The 22,326-nt window shown below is 43.2% G+C and overlaps 1 protein-coding gene across 4 annotated transcripts in view; it reads right to left on the bottom strand.

Annotated features, from left to right (window-relative positions):
- The window catches only part of ARNT2 (aryl hydrocarbon receptor nuclear translocator 2), a 2,296,360-nt gene that overhangs the window by 1,893,874 nt on the left and 380,160 nt on the right, over positions 1-22,326 (bottom strand). The window lies entirely within an intron of this gene.

Here is a 22,326-nt window from a genome sequence, read left to right as displayed (position 1 = left end):
GGAGAGAGCAGTTCTCGCCTGAGCGTTAGAGATGTTTGGGGGGGCTATAATTCTCTGGTATAGATATCTCACCTTTTGGAGGGGAGGGGGGGGGGGAAGTTTGCACTGAACCTGTCAGCCAGTATGTTGGCAATGTCAGTAGGTTCAGTAATTTTTACATCATTTTGAACTAATTCTGAGCATATCTGGGAGTTTCCTCCCAGGTTTCTAACATAGCTAAAGAAGGCCTTATGATTGTCCTTTGAGTCCTTAGCGACAATGTCATCTTATCTAACCAAGCATTTTAAAACTTCAATCATTAACACATTGCAGTTAATTAATTACAATTACCTAATTAAAACATGGGAGTGGTTCCCTTTCAATAAAACCTTTTTAAAAATCCAAGACTTCTTACTTTGCCATTCTTTTGTATCAGCTTATATCTAAACAAATTACTTATAAAAAACAGCTCAGTATATATGATACAATAGAAACATAAAATGTTAATAAAAAATATTAGCAAAACATTACCTATAAAAATGCATGTGTATATATGTGCATATTATTATAATATAGGCCTAACTAAGCTAAATCACAACCATTTGGCAGACAAAGCTCCAAGAGTGTCTGTGTCCATTTTGAAGGTCTACTGAGCACATCCAGTCGTTCTCCTGCAGAAAGGGCAGGATAGATTGGAGTGTGACCATCCAGAATTTCGTCTTGGCAACTGGCAGGTTCAGGGTAGTGAGATTCAGAATTGGCCTCAAGTCCCCCATTTTCTTTAGTTTTACCTATAAAAATGCATGTGTATATATGTGCATATTATTATAATATAGGCCTAACTAAGCTAAATCACAACCATTTGGCAGACAAACCTCCAAGAGTGTCTGTGTCCATTTTGAAGGTCTACTGAGCACATCCAGTCGTTCTCCTGCAGAAAGGGCAGGATAGATTGGAGTGTGACCATCCAGAATTTCGTCTTGGCAACTGACAGGTTCAGGGTAGTGAGATCCAGAATTGGCCTCAAGTCCCCTGTTTTCTTTGGCACTAAAAAGAACCTGGAATATATGCCTAATCTCGATTGGTCTGGGTTGACGGGCTGGATGACTCATTTTTCAAAATTTCCAGTGCTGCATCTTCCCTTTGCACAGGTGGGTCATCTGGAAGGTGTTTGAGAGTGAAGCCGACACCGGTGAACAGCTCCAAGACACCTCCAGCTCTAGGGAGAAGCAAGGGGGAATGGAGCCGGAAGGAACTCGAGGTAAGGCCCGGGCGAGATATCGCCAGTGGCTCAGCCAAGGAGGAGTGGTCAGGGGACTGCTTCCTCAGCCTTTCCCGGTGCTTGTGCTTCTCTCTGTCCCCAGTCCTCTTGGCAGGAGGTTGAGTCCAGAGGCCAGGCTGGAGGTAGTAGCAGAAGAGGTATCCTGGGCCTCCGCAGTAGGAGGTGGAAGGAGGCCCTTAAGTATCAGTTTATTCCTCCTGTCGATCAATGGGTGAGGCTTGAACCCTGCACAGATTGAGTAGAAGGAATTGAGGTGCTGGAACCCTAAACACAACTCACAGAGTGTGGCCATCCATGGGGGAAAGCTTATGGCCATACTCTGTGCACTTTGTAAACCCCAGTTTGGGTGTCTCTGCCATGGCAGAGAGAAAAACCCACCAGCAGTCGCACACACATACACACACACACACACACACACACACACACTAGAAAAGGATAGAGAGAAATGGGAATAAATCCCGTTTTTTTTTTTTTTTTGCTTTGCTATATACACAGACACCTGAGCACAAGAAAGATAGGGGTGGTAGAAAAAGAGAGAAGGTGAAAGACAGCTGTAGAAATATAACTAGCTTACCCCCTCAAAAAAATAAAAAAACAGGAGCAGTGGATCATGATGCTTGCTATGAGAGCGGCAAATGAGATCTAAAAAGAGGAAGGAGACAGGAGCATTATGGGTAGGCAAGGAGCATGGCTCCGATGCTGGAGAAATGCAGCCAAGACAGATCTGTCCCGGATCAGTGTCCCACAGGTTGAAGATCAAATGAAAACAACAACTTCAGATCAATTTTTAAACCAACAGTAGATGATGGTGGATTGGCCTTGCCAGCAGTATTTGCGACTGGACAACTAGTTGTTCGATACCAAAACAATGCAGTTTACTTTAAAATGTCTTTGTAAGCCACTGCAAGCCACTCTCTACTCAGAGCAAAGGAGAAAAAAAAATGAAAATTATATACTTTCCAGTCTGAAGAAGTCTATGAATAAAAGTCCTTACTTTGATGCGAATAAAGTGTTTGAAATTTCACATTTTGCCTACATTCTTTGGCATTTTTTATATTATGTCAGTGTTACTCATCACATGCCAGTATATTCTTCTTTTTTATCCTTACTGCAATAAAAGAGATGGATGAACAAGTCCATCCCCAAAAACCAAAAGTACTGAAACTGCAGGCTTTCAGCCAATGGAGTAACTAAAATCTTTCCAGGCCGTAACCCTTTTCCTTAACGCACAATGTTCTGCCAACTATCATCACCAGATTGTAGGTGTTACAACTAAAAGCAAAGTACAGTAAGCAACATTATCAAATAAAGTAAGTAAGTCTCCAGACTATGTTTGCATAATGCAGGAGGAAGGAGGGAATGTATCTCAACAAGCATGGATCTGCTCATCCAGATCCATTGTTACTGTAAATGTGCAACTCTCACAGGAGGCCCATTATTTGTCAAACAACAAGACAGAGTCCCAAGTTTGTCCCAATCATCACTGGAAAATACCAGACTGTGTGGTTTGTAAGAAGACAAGCCTACAGATAACACCCAGTTTGTAGTGTTTTGCAGATATTCAGTTAAGCCCATGTATCTAAAGATGTGCTTCTGAAAAAAATGACAGAGACATAGCCCCTTGTCAAGCACATAAGGCAAATTCTTAAACTTTTTATGACAGAACCTGTACAGACAGAAAGGCACAAAGACAAAGTAACTTTGAATCCATTTTTTTATTAGAGAAAGAGACAAAACGTGAATAATTTCCTGAATAATTTGGTTCTGTCCACATAAAATCTCAGCTATCACAGTCATTCATGCTATGTGATTACTCATCTCTGTTCAAGTTGCTATGAAAGAATGCAGGCAAACTGACCGATAGATTAAAGTTTTTATCAGTGGCTTATCAATAGGCTTAAAGCAAGGATTAGTAAACAGTGACAGTGCACCCTGATGGAAAACCAAGTAGGGAGGGCTTTACACTTAAGGCACCACTCCAGGAGCTCTTTTATTGGAAGTAAAGGCCACTAGAAATATGGCTATCCAAGACTAGCACTTGATAAAAGGCATAGTTAACCTTAAGTCATCTATACTTAAAACTCAAAAGTCTACCCTGGTGTCAATTCACATTTAGATTTTACTCAGTAACCATTGCAGGTAAAAGCATGGTATACCTTTATATTACACGTCAAATATTCCTAGGAAATTCATAACAACAAGAGCTTGTGATACTGTGAACTATTTGCTGCTGCTGTTTCTTTAGAAGACATAATGCCTAGAGAGGAGTTGTGGTATTGTATGAGGAAGTCGGGAGTGTCAGAGAAGTATGTAAGAGTGGTACAGGATATGTACGAGGGTAGTGTGACAGCGGTGAGGTCTGCGGTGGGAGTGACGGATGTGTTTAAGGTGGAGGTGGGATTACATCAAGGTTCAGCTCTGAGCCCTTTCTTATTTGTAATGGTGATGGACAGGTTGACAGATGAGATCAGACAGGAGTCCCTGTGGACTATGATGTTTGCAGATGACATTCTGATCTGTAGTGAGAATAGGGAACAGGTGGAGGAGACCCTGGAAAGGTGGAGATATGCTCTAAAGAGAAGAGGAATGAAGGTCAGCAGGACTAAGACAGAATATATGTGTGTGAATGAGAGGGAGGATAGAGGAATGGTGAGGATGCAGGGAGTAGAGATGTCGAAGGTGGATGAGTTTAAATACTTGAGATCAACAGTTCAGAGTAATGGTGAGTGTGGAAGAGAGGTGAAGAAGAGAGTACAGGCAGGATACAGTGGGTGGAGAAGAGTGTTGGGAGTGATTTGCGACAGACGAGTACCAGTAAGAGTGAAAGGGAAGGTCTACAAGAGGGTAGTGAGACCAGCTATGTTATATGGGTTGGAGACAGTGGCATTGACAAAAAGGCAGAAGTCAGAGCTTGACGTGGCAGAGTTGAAGATGTTAAGATTTGCACTTGGTGTGACGAGGATGGACAGGATTAGGAATAAGTATATTAGAGGGTCAGCCCAGGTTGGAAGGTTTGGAGACAAAGCCAGAGAGGCAAGATTACGTTGGTTTGGACATGTGCTGAGGAGGGATGCAGAGTATATTGGGAAAAAGATGCTAAGGATGAAGCTGCCAGGTAACAGGAAAAGAGGAAGGCCTAAGATAAGGTTTATGGATGTGGTGAGAGAGGACATGTAGGTGGTTGGTGTGACGGAGCAAGATGCAGAGGACAGGAAGAAATGGAAACAGTTGATCTGCTGTGACGACCCCTGACGGGAGCAGCTGAAAGATGAAGAAGAAGACTTAGAATGGGCAGTGTCTGACTGCCTGTGCTAAAGCTGTTGTGTGTGCATACATATACATGTATGTATGTATATCACTTCCTGCTCATGTTTCTTATTTTATTTAACCTTGAAGACGTGATGCCAAGGAAAGAATTACTTTTACTAGACAAAACAGAAAACATATTTTAGACAAGCCTTATAGCGCCAACTGTGCTTCCACCATAGGTGGCTAGATCTGTAAAGTTCCTTTCAAGAAAGCTTTGTAAACTTTTGAAGAAGCCAGTGATAAAGTGGTATAGCCTTCATAGAAGCTCAATATGGCAGCAAGGTGAACCACAAGAGTAACTCACCCCTGCATCAATAACCTGCGGGAAGTAATCAAAAACATCAGACGATGAGGCTGTAACAAGATCTAATCATTGGATACAGTTCAAACAGAAAATGTGTTCATTTAACTTTTGTACAATTTTCTAGTGTAATATTTTCATGGAAAAAATGAACATTTTTATCAGAAAGCATCCTGTTAACATGCCCCATTTCCACTAACTTAACCGCATCTCAAAAGAGGTAGAAGAAGTGAGTAACCCCTGCCTGTTTATCAACCAAGGTACACTGTTGTTGTTGGTGTTGGCGGCAAGTGCACTAGTGTAGGACATCACAGATCACTTGCAGATTGGAGAGAACCACCCTCTCACTCTTGTACATTGATGTGCAAATGGGCTGCCATCTGAGACCATAGACTTTGGACTGTCTTGCCTTGACAATTAAACCCAGCCTAAAGTAAAGGCAATCATGATGGCAGCCACTTATTCCAAGGTGGTGGGAATAAGAAAAGGCCTTCCCAGAGGATGACTCTGTGTACACAGCCACCAGTGTAAATGAATTGTGCACGCCTCTGAAGCACTTATCTAATGGTTCCTTGGGAACTAGTAACTAGAACACTGTATTCTGACAGTCCAATAAAGGACACTCATGCAGAAGCTTCCATGAAGGGGCATGTAAACTGTAGCTGCTGTAAGATGAGTTTTCTGTGGGAGACTAAAGAACCTGGGAGACCTCAGTATGCAATGGAAGAATACTGTCTTAAAGATGTGTTCTGCAAGACGTATCTATGGACCATCCAATGAAGATCAACACCTGCATGGACTCCAAATGTGACTCTATAGCACTTGTAGTTCTTCCTAAAGTTTGGAAAAATAATCAGTAACAGACTCCTGAGCTGCAACTAGAACAGATAAAGTTTGTGCACCCAGAAGCCAGTCATATAGGTATGTAAACATCATTACCCCTTGCAGCTTCTAAGGTCTCTAAAACCCCAGACATGCTGGGAACTGAAGTGAGTATGAAAGGAAGTGGATGGAACAAAAAATGGCTGCCTCATACAAAGAAGCAGAGACAACTCCTGGATTCCTTGGTAGTCATGATTTGTAGCTAGGCATCTTGGTGATCCATAAAGCACATCCTGTTTTCTCCTTGCAGACAGGGAAGGATTATCTGCACTGTAACTATCAGGAAAGTTTGTTTGAAATAAACTCATTTAGGCCACTTAAATCCAAACATCAAACCAAGGTCTCCTGTCATTTTGCAACCAAAAAATACATGAAGTAATATGTGGAACCTCTCTGGTGGGGCAGGACCTCCGGGGTGGCTCTTAGGTTGACGAGGTTTAAATCTTTTTTTCTTTATAAACTCTTTTGATGAAGTGGGGTATCTGCCAATAAAAGACAGTGGAGCACGGGAGGGTTTTGAATGGAATGCATAGCGCCTCCAGATAGTTCAGTCAGAACTTGGTTATACTTAATGGTCACTCATTCATCCAGGTGGAGATTGCGAGATAAATAACTTCTGCATTCCTCTATATTAGGACAGATGGCTAAAGCCTAGGGGATTTTACTTATGATCCCTCTATAGGAGGTCAATGCAATCCTTCCTACTGACGATAATTCTTGCCTTTAGGCCAGCCACACTGGCTCACTTCAGCACATTGCCTTAATTTGCTGCTGCAGCCAATACCTGTACCAAAACTGGCATGAATTCTTCTGCTTATTTCTAATGGGCACTTAAGAGTCAAACTTAATATCAATAGCTGTGAAGATTTTTACCCTCCTTATCTATATTCTACAGTCATTACTTAACAGTTATTTTGAAAAGGGCAGATCCAAAGGTTATGTTAAAAAGGGTATCTTGGAATCAATAGCAAAACAGTACAGTTGTGTACACTTACCATAAATGTAGATGTTTGAGTGTATTCACTGTTGCAGTCATTACATTTGGGTAATCTGCTGGCAGGTTGCCCTCAGTCGGCCTGATTAACAAAGTCTTGGGTCCTGCATCAGTTGCTGTCCCTTCTTCCATGACGTCAGGTTGTCAGGGTATAAAACATGCAGCCGACGCCATTACATCAGTTTTTCTTGCCCCAGATGTCAAGTGCCCCCCAAATGGGGAGCAAAATATATAAATATATGTAGAATGAAAAAAGTACAGTTTTGTACCTACCATAAATGTAGATGTTCGAAGATCCACATTGCTGCAGTCCTTACACTTGGGTAGTCCGCTGTCCTCGGTCGGCCCGAATATCAAAGTATAAGGCTGACGTCGGTCAAGGCGCATTTGACTGACATCAGGACGTCAGGGTACAAATGCGCATGACCGACGTCATATCCTCAGTCTTTTCTTGCCCCAGATGTCAGAAGACCCTAAAAATAAAGGTCAAAACCAAAAGACAGCAAACAAACAACCAACCATCCTAGCACTAAAAATATGTACAATATATACAATATATACAATATACCTCATATTGACAACCCAACCCACACAACCGCCTCTAACTACAGAGGGGAAGGAGGGAGGGTAAATTGGACTGCAGCAATGTGGATCTTCGAACATCTACATTTATGGTAGGTACAAAACTGTACTATGTTCTTCATCTCACATTGCTGCAGTCCTTACACTTGGGTAGAATCCCAAAGCAGAGGTAAGGGAGGATGGCCAAACTATAAGGAAGCAGGAGCTGCCAAAATCCCTTGCAAAACAGCAGTGGCAAAACCAGCCCTGGATTTAGAGTAAAGTGGTAGGTGATAATGCCTAGAGAAAGTATGCACTGAACTCCAAGTAGCTGCCTCCAAAATATCCTTAGTTGCCACCCCCTCAAAAAGCTGTCGAAGTGGCAGTAGCCCTAGTGGAATGAGGCCTAATCCCAGCTGGAATCTCCTTGCCATGATGGGAATAACAGAAAGCAATGAAAAACCCAATCCACTTAGAAATAGTTTGTTTTGACACAGGCTTGCCCTGAGAACTCAAAGCAAAAGAAACAAATAACTGCTGAGACTGCCTGAACCCTTTAGTTCTGTCCAAATAATATCGCAACTGCCTGTGTACATCTAAAGTGTGCAAAATCTTTTCCCCTTTATTTTGGGGATTTGCATAAAAAGTAGGCAAATGAATAGTTTGGTTTAAAGCCACACTAGAAACCACTTTAGGCATAAAGGAAGGATTAGTACGTAAAGATACCCTATCCTTATGGAAAATTAAGAAAGGCTCAACCGCCATAAGGGCCTGCAACTCAGAAACCCTTCTTGCAGAGGTAATAGCCAACAAAAAGCAGTCTTCCATGATAAAAACTTTAATTCAGTAGTAGCTGCAGGCTCAAAAGGTTGTAGAGTGAGTTTCTCCAACACAAAATTGAGATCCCAAGCAGGAGAAGGAGCTCTTCGTGGGGGTCTTATATTCTTTGCCCTCTAAGAAATTGCTTGAACAAAGGATGAGAAAACAATGGTGGGTCACAATCATAGTGAGCCGAAATTGCTGCAGCATGAACCTTAATAGAAGAGAAGGACAAACCTTTGTCCAGTAACTCAGTAAGATATTGAAGAGCCACACTTAAATTAGGCTCAGAAACATCAAAATCCTTTGCTGCACTCCAAAATAAAAATCTCTTCCATTTATCTGCGTACACTTTCCTTGTACTAGGCCTTCTAGCTTCCAAAATAACATTCAAAACTTGCTGAGGAAGTGGAGGCCCACTATGGTTCAAAACAGAATATGCCAGGCTGTTAGGTGCAGAGAGTGAAGCTTGACATTGAGCAAATGACTGTCCTCCTGAGACAACAGGTGTGGAATCGAAGGCAAAGGCCATGGAGGCTTCCGTACCAGGCTTCTCAGTAATGGGTACCAATGCTGTCGAGGCCAATCTGGAGCTATCAAAATCATCCTTGGCTTGTCTTGTCTGGCCTTTAGTAGTACCTTTGGGAGGAGAGGCAGAGGCGGAAAGGCATACACATGAAGATTGCTCCAATTGAAGGAAAGAGCATCCACTTTCCAAGCTGTGGGATGAAACCTTTTTGTGCAAAACTTTGGCAGCAGGTGGTTTAGTGGAGAAGCGAACAGATCTATGTCTGGAGTTCCCCATGACACTGTCAATTTCTGAAATACATGAGGATCCAATTTCCACTCGTGGGGATCCATAATTTGTCTGCTCAACACATCTGCTAAGGAGTTCTGTGCTCCCGGCAGAAACCTTGCGTGAAGATTTAGCTGTAAACTGAGAGCAGTCTCCCACAAAATCATTGCTTGCCTGCATAGAGGATAAGAATGTGTTCCCCCTTGCTTGTTGATGTACCACATGACAGTTGTGTTGTCTGTTAGAATCAACACCTGCCCTGGAAGAAGTAAATCCTTGAAAGCTATTAATGCAAACTGGACTGCTAACATCTCCTTCAAGTTGATATGTAGATGTAGTAGTCTGGCAGGCCACTTGTCTTGTATCCACTTTCCATTTAGATGAGCTCCCCAAGCTTTGTCTGAGGCATCTGTCGTTAAAATCTGACTCGCCTCTGGCCGGGTCACAGAGAGTCCCTTGTTTAGGTGACATTCCTGAGCCCACCACAAAAATTCCTTTTGAATGCAAGGTATTATTTGAATGACAGTGTCCAGATCCTGGCAGTGCTGTGTCCATACATTTTTGAGATACCATTGTAGCTTCCTCATATGCAGTTTGGCATTGGGAAGCACCAGAATACAAGATGCCATGAACCCTAAGGCTTGAAGGACTGTCCATGCAGTCAGCCCGGACTGATGAGATAGCTGATGAAAATAAAGGGAAAGATTCTTTTGTTTGTCCGGGGTCAAAAAGGCCATCTGGGATGCTGTATTCAGTCTTACACCCAGAAAGCACATGTCCTGAGAGGGTACTAGACTGGACTTTATTTCGTTCACAGAATACCCCAGGCATCTTAGCACTGCTATCACATATTCCAAATGAAGAAGAAGCTCGTCCCTTCCTTGAGCCAGAATCAGGCAATCGTCCAAATAAGGATAGATCTGTATTCCTTTTAGCCTGAAGAAAGCTATCACTGGAGCCAGAACTTTCGTGAACACTCTGGGCGCAGTAGATAAGCCAAAGGGCAATGCAGAGAACTGATAGTGAGAAGTCCCAGCTCGAAACGCAGATACTTCCTGCAACTTAGTCTGATAGGAACATGAAGGTAAGCCTCCTTGAGATCCAAAGTTACCATCCAATGATCTCTGCCCAGCAGAGGTAAAAGCTGCTGTAACGCCAACATTTTGAACTTGGGAATGTCCAGATAAGTGTTGAGGATAGATAAATCCAAAATTGGTCTCCACGTGTTCCCCTTCTTCGGTACTAGGAACAGGCGAGAATAAAATCCTAGGCCCACTTCTGGCATAGGGACCGGCTGTATGGCCCCTATTTGGAGTAACAGAGAAATTTGCTTGTGAGCCTCTATTCTTTGTTGAGGAGGAACGTCTGGCATGCCTTTGAAAGGAGGCAAGGTATGGAAATAAAACCTGTAACCGTGGTGTATGATATCCAATACCCATCTGTCTTGGGTAATTAAACTCCAATTTTCTTTGAAAAGTGCCAACCTTCCTCCCAAAGGTGCTGCCAGACGAGAAGGCTCTGGCAGCTGAAAAGGTAGGTCATTGGGTCTGTTTACGAAAGGACTGACCCCTGCCCTCACCGAAGACTGTGCAGGAGAACTCCCTGTTCTAGGCCTGAAAGAGCCCTGAGCTCTGCCCCTACCACGTCTAGATCTACCCCTAGACTGGGAATCATAAGAAGGATACGTCCACCCCTTAGTAGGCCAATTTCTACTAAACTTTGGAGGCTGAACCTGCAAAAATCTTTAACAGTCTGCATAGACTTAGCCTTGTCTTCCATTTTCTTCAAAACTGCCTCAACAGGAGAACCAAACAACACATCAGATTGTAAAGGAGCATCTAAAATCCTTGTTTTAACATGGTCAGATAAATTCTGATCCCTCAGCCAGGCGTGCCTGCGAAGAACTGACCCAGTGGCAGCCACCCTAGACGAGGCCTGTACAGCATCAAAACCACATTGCAAAGAATGCTTACCCACCTGTTCAGAAACATGTACTAAATCTTGTAACTCTTTACAATCAATACCTTCCGCCAGAGCATCAACCTTAGACTTCAATTGTGAAAGGAGATAGTTTTGGTATTTCAACATGTGAAACTGGCAATTCAAAGCCCTCATAGCTAGAGTGGAAGAAGTATAAACTTTCTTTCCCCATCTATCCAAGGCCCTGGCCTCTTTATCTGTAGGAACCGGATTCTTGACAACAGAAGCCTTAACACCTTTAGGCCCCTGGCTAACAGTTTCTGGGTCTGCCCTAGGACTGTTAAAAAGATACTTATGAGCTTCAGGCACCCGCTAATACCTTTCCTGTTTAACAGCAGCAGGAGGCAAAGAATCAGGATTAAGAGAAGCCTCTGTAAAACATCTTCCACTACATCCAAAACAGGAGGTATAGCCAAAGGCCTATGCTGGGGTAAGAACAAAAATTCCCTAAGCCTTTTCCTGGAATCAGAGAAGTCCTGACCTTCCCACTTAAAATGCTCCCTCATGGAATGAAGAGTTTCTGAAAAAGAAAAATCCTCAGGAGGAGAAGCAGAAGGAGTAGAATCATCCACATCAGAATCAGAATAAGGAGAGTACTCCTGCAAGTCTTCAGCCGAAGACTCTGAAACATCCGAAGCCTGCTCAAAACTCCCTAGCTCAGGCTCCACCCTAGGTCTCTTATCAGGAGGGGGCAAAGAACCCCTAATCAAAGTAATCAAGTCTTCTGCCATTTTAAGCATATGCTTCTTAGGCACAGTACCTGAAGAACTAGGGGTGACACCAACTGAAGCTAAACCTGGCCTGCCTCTGGGAGAAGCCTTGGAAACAGAAGGAGAGGGCCTAACCACCCTAGGCAGGGAGGGGAGTATAGTAATCTGAGAAGCCCCCTCAGCCTGACCTGCCTCCTGAGAGGCCACATCCTGCAATAACAAAGTCTCTCCCTGGGATCCCAAAGAAACCTCCGGTGGAACCACCGGCTCCACCGACACCTCTAAAGAACCGGCGTCCGGTACGGACGGTTCTTCTAGCCTAGGCTTAACTGCTTTGTCCTTGTGCTTCTTCGAAGAAGCGGGCGCCGGAGCATCCGACGGCATTTTATAATTGCACCGCTTCCCGAAGACTAACCTGGCACAATCTAACCTTCTCTTTATAGTGCGCTTATTGAATCTAGCACAAGAGCGACACCCAACAACGTCGTGCTCAGGCCCTAAACAAGGAATACACAAAGTATGATAGTCTCTATGCGGTATCTGTTTCCCACAAGAAATACAATTATTCACTTTTTCTGACATCCGGTAAACCACTGAGGCAAGAAAAACTAAAATATTCCCCAACGGGGTACTTAGCCAACTTTGACTCGGTCTGAAACTCCGAAATCGAACAATTTCAGAACGCCAACCGGCACTTGCAACGCTGCTTCTGCATCGGACCATGCGGCAAAAAAGACTGAGGATATGACGTCGGTCATGCGCATTTGTACCCTGACGTCCTGATGTCAGTCAAATGCGCCTTGACCGACGTCAGCCTTATACTTTGATATTCGGGCCGACCGAGGACAGCGGACTACCCAAGTGTAAGGACTGCAGCAATGTGAGATGAAGAACATCACAAAATATATACCTCCAAAAAAAGCAAATACACTAAAAAGGCTTTTAAAGATAGTAACAGAAATGAGAGGTATAGTTAGAGAAAACATAGGGGGCTGGAGGGAGGGTAACCAGGACTGCAACAGTGAATACACTCGAACATACATTTATGGTAAGTGTACACAACTGTACTATATTCTTCATGTTTCACTGTTGCAGTCATTACATTTGGGTAGAATCCCAAAGCTATGTTAGGGAGGATGGATTTATACAGCATTAGGAGCAGCTATAATGCCCTGCAGGACAGCAGTGGCAAAGCCTGCTCTGGATTTAGAGAAGAGAGGTAAATGGTAATGTTTGGTGAACGTATGAACTGAGCTCCAGGTAGCAGCTTCTAGAATGTCTCTGGTAAGAACCCTTCTGAGAAAGGCTGCAGAAGTAGATGCAGCCCTGGTGGAATGAGATCTGATCCCCTTGGGGACAGGTTTACCATGGTGCATATACCAGAAACTAATACAATGGCTTATCCATTTGGAAACAGTCTGCTTTGAAATAGCCTTTCCCTCTGTCGCTGCAGCAAATGCCACCAGTAACTGTTCAGATTTTCTTAGAGATTTTGTCCTGTTTAAGTAGAATCTTAGTTGTCTGTGTACATCCAATGAATGCAGAATCTGCTCACCCTTGTTCTGTGGATTTGGGAAGAAAGTTGGCAGATGAATGGTCTGATTAAGGGCCACACTAGATACGACTTTATGCATAAAGGATGGATTGGTCCTGAGAGCCACCCTGTCCGGGTAAAAAAATAATAAAAGGCTCCACTGCCATAACAGCCTGTAGTTCAGAAATCCTTCTAGCTGAAGTGACTGCTAGAAGAAAAGCTGTTTTCCAAGAGAGAAATTTTAGGTCTGCAGTAGCAGATGGCTCAAAAGGAGGTAGAGTGAGTTTTTCCAAAACAAAATTGAGGTCCCATGCAGGAGTTGGTGCTCTCATGGGAGGACTTAAATTTTTGGTCCCTCTGAGGTACTACTTTAGCAGAGGATGAGAAAAGAGGGGAGGTTCTGTGTTGTAATGAGCTGAAATGGCAGAGGCATGGATTTTTACGGAAGAAAAAGATAGGCCCTTGTGAAGCATTGCAGAATCTGAGGAATATTGGGCATTGCTGTGCTTATTCCTTGTGCGTGGTTCCAGGCACAGAATCTTTTCCATTTGTCAGCATAATTTTCTAGTACTAGGCCTTCTAGCCTCCAAAATGACATCCATCACAGGTTTGCTGAGGGATGCGACTGATGAAATTAGTTGATTAGCCATGCTGCAAGACTCAGAGTTTGGAGCTGAGGTGTGCAGAATTTAATAGTTCTGAGACAGTAAGTAAGGTGCCTTAGGCAGGTACCACGGAGGAAGGTGCGACATATTGCGTAGGAGCGGGTACCAGTGTTGGGGAGGCCAGTCTGGAGCAATCAGAATCATTTTTGGTTTTTCCCGACTGACTTTTAGTCAGACCTTGGACAGCAAGGCAAAGGGGAAAGGCATAGATTGATAGGTTTTTCCAGCAGAAGGACAGAGCATCCACTTTCCAAGCTTTTTTGTGATGAATTCTTGTGCAGAATTTGTCCAACTGATAGATCTTTTTGCCTCACCTCAAAACTATGTCTGGGCTCCCCCATTTGTGTGTCAACATGCTGAAGATTTGTGGATCCAGTTTCTATTTGTGTGGGTCCATAAGATTTCTGCTTAGTTCGTCTGCCAGAGTATTTTGGTTTCCTGGCAGGAATTGAGCTTGTAGATGTATTTGATAAGTCAAGGCCGTGTTCCACAATGCCATGGCTAGTCTGCAAAGGGGGTAGGAATGGGTACCACCCCTGCTTGTTTATGTACCACAGGACTGTGGTGTTGTCTGTCTTTATCAGTAGTTGTCCTGGATGAAGATAGTCTTGAAGGCTGTCAGAGCATTCTGTACAGCTAGCATCTCTTTCTGATTGATATGTAGGTGCATTTGATTTGGGATCCATTTACCCTGAATGCATCTCCCTACCAGATGCGCCCCCCCCCCCCAAGCATTATCTGATGAGTCTGTAGTCAAGGTTTGGGTGGCAGGGGGTGGAATGAATGACAGCCCCTTGTTTTGGTGGCAGGCCTCTGCCCATCATAGGAACTCTAGCTGCAGGCAAGGAATCATTGTTTCCAGGCTGTGACAATGTTGACTCCATAAGCTTTTTAGGTATCTTTGAAGTTTCCTCATATGCAGTCTTACATATGGAATTAAAAGAATGCAGGAGGCCATAAACCCCAAGGCCTGCAGAATTTGCCTTGCAGATAGCTGGGTTTTTGTGGCCACCTGTTTGAAGTACGTCATCAATTGAATTTGTTTTTCTGGCGTAAGGAAAGTCATCTGGGTAGTTGTATTCAAGCTTGCACCCAGGAATGTAATTATTTGAGAGGGTACCAGTTGTGATTTCTTTTCGTTTATGGTGTACCCTAGACAAGTTAGAAGTCTTTTTACAAAATTCAGATGTTTTAGAAGTGTCCTTGTTTTCTGCCTGAATAAGACAATCATCCAGGTATGGATACATTTGAATATTTCTTTGCCTGCAAAATGCAATTACTGGTGCCAGTCACTTTGTGCAGACCCTGGGGCAGTAGATAAGCCAAAGGGCAGTGCAGAGAACTGGTAATGCAAATAGCCTGCTTTGAAGCGGCGGTATCTTCTGCAAGATTCCCTGATTGGGATATGCAGGTAAGCCTCTTTTAAGTCTAGAGTTACCAACCAGGCATCTTTGCCTAGCATAGATAGTAACTGTTGGAGAGTCAGCATCTTGAATTTTGAAATGTCCAGAAATGTATTTAGAATGGATAAGTCCAGAATTGGACGCCATGATTTGTCTTTTCTGGGTAACAGGAAAAGTCTTGAATAAAAACCTTGTCCATTTTCCTTTTCTGGTACTGGTTGAATAGCCCCCATATGCATGAGGGACATAACTTGCTTCTGGGCCAATGCCCACTGATTTGGAGGCAGATCTGGCAATCCATTTGGGATTGGCAACGTATGGAAATGAAATCTGTATCCCTGGGATACTATATTTAAAACCCATTTGTCCTGGGTAATCAGTTGCCAGTTTTGTGCATGAAGTGCCAGTTTTCCCCCCAAAGGGGCGGCCAAAAGATAAGTGCTTGGTGATTGCAGTGGAAATTCATTGAGACTGTTTACCGTAGGAAGGTGCCTTGTTACTTCCAGATTTGGAGGTGGAGGCACCCCATTGCTTTGTTCTATAAGTTTCTTCCGACTGAAACCTGGAGCCTTTGGAATCTCTGGGTTTGACCTGAGCGGCTCTAGTGGGTACTGGAAAGGACCAGTTCTTAGTAGGCCAGTGCCTACTGAACCTGGGTGGCTGCACTTGTAGGAAATCTTTTACAGTTTGCATAGATTTAGCTTTATCCATCTTTTTCAAAACTTCTTCAGCCTTATTACCAAATAGACTGTCCTGTGGTAAAGGAGCATCCAACAATTTTGCTTTACCATGGTCAGGCAGATTTTGTTCCTTGAGTCAAGCATGCCTTCTTATCACAGATTCAGTTAACAGCAGCCCTGCAGGAGGCCTCCAAGGAATCAAAACCACATTGCAAAGTATGTTTTCCAACTTGTTCAGCTGAATGCAATTCATCCTGCAACTCTTTATTTTCCGCACAGTCAGAAATCAACATCATTTTCTGTTTAAGTAAACCCATGACATTCTGTTGATATTTAAGCATATGAAATTGACAGTTTAAAGCCCTGATTGCAAAGGTTGCAGAAGTGTAAACCTTCTTACCCCATCTACCCAGTGCCCTGGAATCTCTATCAGAAGGGGTAGGATTTTTAGCAGTAGAAGCCTTAACGCCCGTGGGACCCTGAGAAATTGTTTCAGGGTCAGCAGTAGGGTTTTTAAAGAGGAATTTGTGGGAGTCAGGAAAACTGTAATATCTGTCTGGCTTACTAGGAGCCGGAGGCAGGGAATCAGGAGTCATACTGGACTCTGAGAAAACATCATCAACAATGTCTAGAACAGGAGGTATAGCCAAAGGCCTATGCTGAGGAAGAAGAAGGAAATCCCAAAGTCTCTTTTTAGATTCTGAGAAATCCTGACTCTCCTCGTGAAAGTGATCCCTTAAGGTATGCAAAGTTTCTCCAAAAGAAAAGTCCTCAAGAGGAGAAGCAGAAGGGATGGAATCTTCTGCATCAGAGTCCTAAAAAGTGGGAATAGATAATTCCTGATCAGAAGAGGAATCAGAAGAAATAGAAACCTGATCTGAAGATTCATAGTTAGTGCCTTGCCTAGGCCTCTTAGCAGGAGGGGGGATGGGTACCCCTGATCAAGGTAATTAAATCCTCAGCCATTTTGATCATTTGTTTTTTAGGCATTGGGGCCTGTACACGTGGCCCAAGCGTCGTTTTTTTAGATATAGAAGTAGATTTTGGCCTTGGTTTTGAAGATGGCGTTAGTTTAATATACAAATCTTTAGGCTTGAAAACACCCTCAGAAGCCAATGCCTGCTCAGCGACTCCGGACCCATCTAAGGTAGAGACATCCACGGGTTCAACACTTAAAGTATCTCACGGCATACTGGACTCCGAATGGGTCTCAGTAGAGGCCTGCGAATCAAAAGTAGCGGGTATCAGGGGCTGCGAAAGTGCCTCACTGAGAACCGGCGATTGGCTTAGGAGAAACTTTGTCGTCGGTTTTGGACCGCGATGGTATGTCTCTTGATAGGTCGATATATTGGTACTAGACTATCAGCCCTAGGGCCTATACAAGCCTAGCCATAACAATTCCCTGGATATTTCTTCCCACGATATTTACTTCTCTGGACCCCTTGTCTAGCTGGGCGATTGACATGATCCCTGGGGTGAATTTCCTATCTCCCATCCAATCATCAAGGTTCCTTTTGAAGAGGACCTATGAGACGCTCTGCTTGACATGTATGGGCAGTCTATTCCAGAGTATGGGGAGTCTCTGGGTCAGGAATCTACCCCTCCAACATGTTTTGTTCATTGTGATGACAAAGTTTAGATCCCTGGAGCATGTGGCTCTGAGGGATTGGGATTTCTTTAAGTGGAGCATGTCCAACAGCTCAGGGTTTGACATGGCCTTGTATGTTAAGCAGAGATCGCCTCTGAGTAGACGACAACTGGAGTTTTTTTTAGACAGTCAGCATATGGCATCTGCTTTAGGCCTGTGATTCTTTTAGTGAGGTATTTCTGTGGCCTTTCCAGCTGTTGCAGATGTCTTGTGAGGTACATACCAAACGGGGCATTACACTCTATAATGGGTCTAAAGAGGGATGAGTACAGCGGGACAATGACCTCCTTTTTTCTGGATGAAAAGCCCTTAGTGATGAGGTGTGCCACACAGAAGGATTTCCTGACTGCTGTGACAATGTGGTTATCGAAAGTGAGACCACTGTCCACCTGTGTCCCTAAGTCTCTCATCACACTTTCAATGTTTAGTGTACTGCCACCTATGTGGGTAATTCATGGGTACATGTTTTTTTCCAAAGGGGATAACTATACATTTCTTGGCATTAAGCTTGAGTCCATGGCTCTGGCACCAGGCATCTGTTTCTGTAAGGCCCTTTTGTAGAATATCCACATCATTTGGGGATTCAATAATGGCTCCCAGTTTGCAGTCATCTGCGAACTTTGTTAGCCAGAGTCCCTTAGTGTTGGCCTGTACTTCAGAGAACTAGATGCCAAACGAGAGTGGTCCCAGGACTGAACCCTGAAGTACTCCACTTGTCTGGCGCTGGATTTGGAGTCAGCTACTTTTACAGTCTGGGTTCTGTCAGTAAGCCAGTTGGCAACCCATCGAGTGACGTAGGGATTTATGCCCAGCTTAGTAAGTTTATCTATGATTCCAGAGTGTCTTTTTCTTTGCGTTTTTAAGGTATTCCAGTAGTCGGTTTGTTAATCGACGACATTTCTGGATAGTTAAATCTCGATCCAAAATATTTAGAAGCAAAAATATACTGACGTTTAATAGTGTGTTGATTAAATTTAGCACAAAACCGACAGCAAGGCACTTTGTGGTCAGGGCCTAGGCAAGGAATACAGTACAAATGAAAATCCTTATGAGGTATTTGCTTCCCACAACTAATACAATTATTAACTTTTACTGACATCGGTAAGGAGCAAGAAAGCTTCCCCAACGGGGTACTTATATTTTAATTGAAGACTTTGGTTCTGAAACTCGAAAACAAAAATTTCAGGAGTCGGCCGATTGGCACTTGTGAACTGCTTCTGCTTCGGGCACCACACGGCAAGAAAGACTGATGTAATGGCGTCGGCTGCATGTTTTATACGACCTGACGTCATGGAAGAAGGGAGAGCAACTGATGCAGGACCCAAGACTTTATTAATCATGCTGACTGAGGGCAACCTGCCAGCAGATTACCCAAATGTAATGACTGCAACAGTGAAACACACAGAACATCCGTGAATAGCAGTTAAGTATGACAATGAAGTGTTATCCCAGCATCTGCTGCCTTAGCTGCACCATTTGCTGAGCTGTGATGGCATCTGAAACACGGGGCAGAATTTCTTGCTGATGGTGTGTAGAGAGCAGATGTAGTTCCAACTTAGTCCAGAAAACCCTATAAAATATTGCCTTGCAGTGGCAGTACTAGAAATTAACCCAGCCACCTTGACTGGGTATAGAACCCACAGCCTGCTGATCTCCAACATGAAAGACGCATAGGTTTTCTGTTCAGCGACTGACACTATAAAAAAACCTAGGTAAGTGTTAATCTAGGAAAGTAGACTAATATGTACAGAACTTTTCCATCCGCATTCCAAGTCACATGAGAAATTGTAAGGATTACATGATGGGATAATTTAATTCAGAGTAGTTGCTAAGCCTCGTACTTTGACAGGAGGCAAAAATCATAATGCCTTATGGAAATCCACATGGATTTTAGGGAGAACATGCAAAACCCAGCAGTTTGTTCAGCATGTAATACTCTTCAACACAAAACTCTCCCCAGTCATGTCCAACTACTTTCTAGTTGTACATTTCTGTTTGCTGTTCTATTTTAAGCAAAGTGTTTTATTTTCCTATCCCCATTGCCTCCCACCACACACACACACACACACACACACACACCGTGTTTCACTTTCCTGGGATTATTTTATTCCCTAGCTGTAACTGCAGCAAGCATTTTTCTTCCACGCTATTGAACTGCTAACTTCTATCACAAGTTTTCGTTATCAAATTACCTTACATCAAAGTATTAATTACTTTATTTACTTATTTTTATGGCTGCTGGTGGTTGTCTCCATACTCAAGATTGAATATTTCAGCAGTTATTTCTTGGAATTGTATTTGTCAGCAACCAATCATAGATTCAATGTCAGCAAGAAAAGCAAAAGAAAACAGTACTTCTCTATCAGTTTTCAAATTAAGCCTTACCTTAGACTGGAGTAAAAGAGAAAACCAGATGGTTAATTCATCCAGTTTGGGGCTAACAACTCTGTTGAGCATTTGACAACAGGAAATAACTACTATGGGAGTGTGAGCAGCTAACACTGTGAACCACAAAATAAAACTGCATTTATTAGTAATATTGGACTGGCAACGACTGCAATCCATGAAAATAAACACTGTCTGCTCCACTACCAAGAATTATTCCTACTATTAAAGTTTTTTAAGGTGAATACTACATTAACTGTTCTGCAGAAATATTTTAAGCTAAGACGTCAGACTAAAACTCTGTACCTGATGTCTATGAGGTAAAGTCCTTAAACATTAGCCAAACCCACCTCTGCCCCGCACTTAGCTTTAGTCTCTCTAAGACAAATAGAATCCTGTAATAGCTGAGTTCGGAGCCCCCAGTTGGAGTGGGGCCCTAATGAGCCAAATTGGTCCAAACGGATTAAGACGGGACCTGCATAAAATCACAAAAAAAGTAAACGCTTTCCCCAAACACAAGATTTAGAAAAAAGTAAGAAGAGGACAACACACGATTTCAAAACCAGAAATGAAGGGAAGAAATCTGTTGCTAAACAGATCATTTTTTCAAAATTCTTCCAAATCTTAAACAAATATTAGCTCAGAAATTTAAGCAAAAGACAAAGAAAGAACGGCAAACCTAAAACATATATAAATTTTAATATGTGCACGTAAAATATATATATATATATATATATATATATATATATATATATATATATATATATATATATTTAAACCTTTCATTGTGGCTGAGCTATGTAGAGAAATTTAAGTTTTGACAGTACTTGCATATTTATCTCGGGACACTGTGTGGGCCTCCCCTAATAGCCTTGCTCTTGGTCAAACTACCTTTTGTATTAATATTAATATTACAAAGTAAGATTGGACACCCTTTGTTAAAGCACTTAAAGTAGCCGATAAGGAGTTGGCTGCTGGCAGTGATAAAGTACAATTGTTTACACTTACCATAAAGGTAGATGTTCGAGTCTATTCACTGTTGCAGTCATCACATTTGGGTTATCCTGCCAGGGGTGTCCCTCAGTCAGCCCGAGTACCAGAGGCTTAGTATTTCTGCTTCGGTTGCTGTCGGTCCAGGACTGACATCAGGTTGTCAGTAGTATAAAATCAGACAGCCAACGCCATTACATCAGTTTTTCTTGCCCTAACTGTCAGGAGCCCCCAAACAGAGAGCTAGGTTATGGTGGAAGAATACCACGAGTAGAAAGTAAATACAAAAAACTCTCTGTAAGGGGAGAGGAAGAGAGAGAGAGAGAGAGAGACAAGGGGGATGGAGGGAGGGAAACCAGGACTGCAACAGTGAACACACTTGAACATCTACATTTACGGTAAGTGTACACAACTGTGCCATCTTCTTCTTGTTTCATTGTTGCAGTCATCACATTTGGGTTGATTCCCAAAGCTGAAGAAATGGGTGGAGGCAGTCAAGAAGACTGGGGACTGGCTAGGATGCCCTGCAAGACTGTGGTGGCAAAGCCTGCCCTGGACTTGGAGAAGATAGGCGGGTGGTAATGCTTGGTGACTGTATGAACAGATGTCCATGTTGCAGCCTCCAGGATGTCCCTGATGGGGACCCCTCTGAGAAAAGCTGGAGAGGTGGAGGTTGCCCTGGTGGAATGTGTCCTGACCGCCTTTGGTGGCAGTTTCCCGTGCTGTTTGAAGCAGAAATTGATGCTATCCATTTGGAGACTGTCTGGATATGGCCTTGCCCTCTGCCCCTGCTGCGAAGCTGACTAGCAATTGATCAGTTTTTCTAAAAGATTTAGTCCTGTCCAGATATAATCTGAGCTGTCTGTGCACATCTAGAGAGTGCAGAATCCTTTCCTCCTTGTTTTGTGGGTTAGGGAAAAAAGGTGGGCAAATGAATGGATTGGTTGAGAGCCACACTAGACAAAATTTTAGGCATGAAGGATGGGTTAGTCCTGAGGAAGACCCTGTCAGCATGGAAGATGAAAGGCTCTACAGACATGAGTGGTTGTAGCTCTGATACTCTTCTAGCTGAAGTGATGGCCAGAAGCAAAGCGCTCTTCCAAGAGAGGAATTTTAACAATGCTGAAGCTGCAGGTTCAAAGGGGGGTAGGGTGAGCTTTTCCAACACAAAGTTAAGGCCCCAAGCTGGGGTAGGAGCTCTTCTGGGTGGCCATAAGTTGTTAGTCTCTCTTAGGAACTGTCTGATGAGAGGGTGTGAGAAGAGAGGTGGCTCTGTGCTGTAATGAGCAGAGATGGCAGAGGCATGAATTTTAATAGAAGAGAAGGATAGACCACTGTGTAGTAGGTCTGCTAGGTAAACCAGGATGACAGGTAGGGAGGGCTGTTTGTCAGCATAGGATTTTCTAGT

The sequence above is a fragment of the Protopterus annectens genome, chromosome 7.part0 (assembly GCF_019279795.1).
Source record: "Protopterus annectens isolate FY-2018-M chromosome 7.part0, PAN1.0, whole genome shotgun sequence".
NCBI classification, from domain to species: domain Eukaryota; kingdom Metazoa; phylum Chordata; order Ceratodontiformes; family Protopteridae; genus Protopterus; species Protopterus annectens.
Note: the sequence above shows the minus strand (reverse complement) of the source record. Positions and strands in the feature narration are given on the sequence as shown.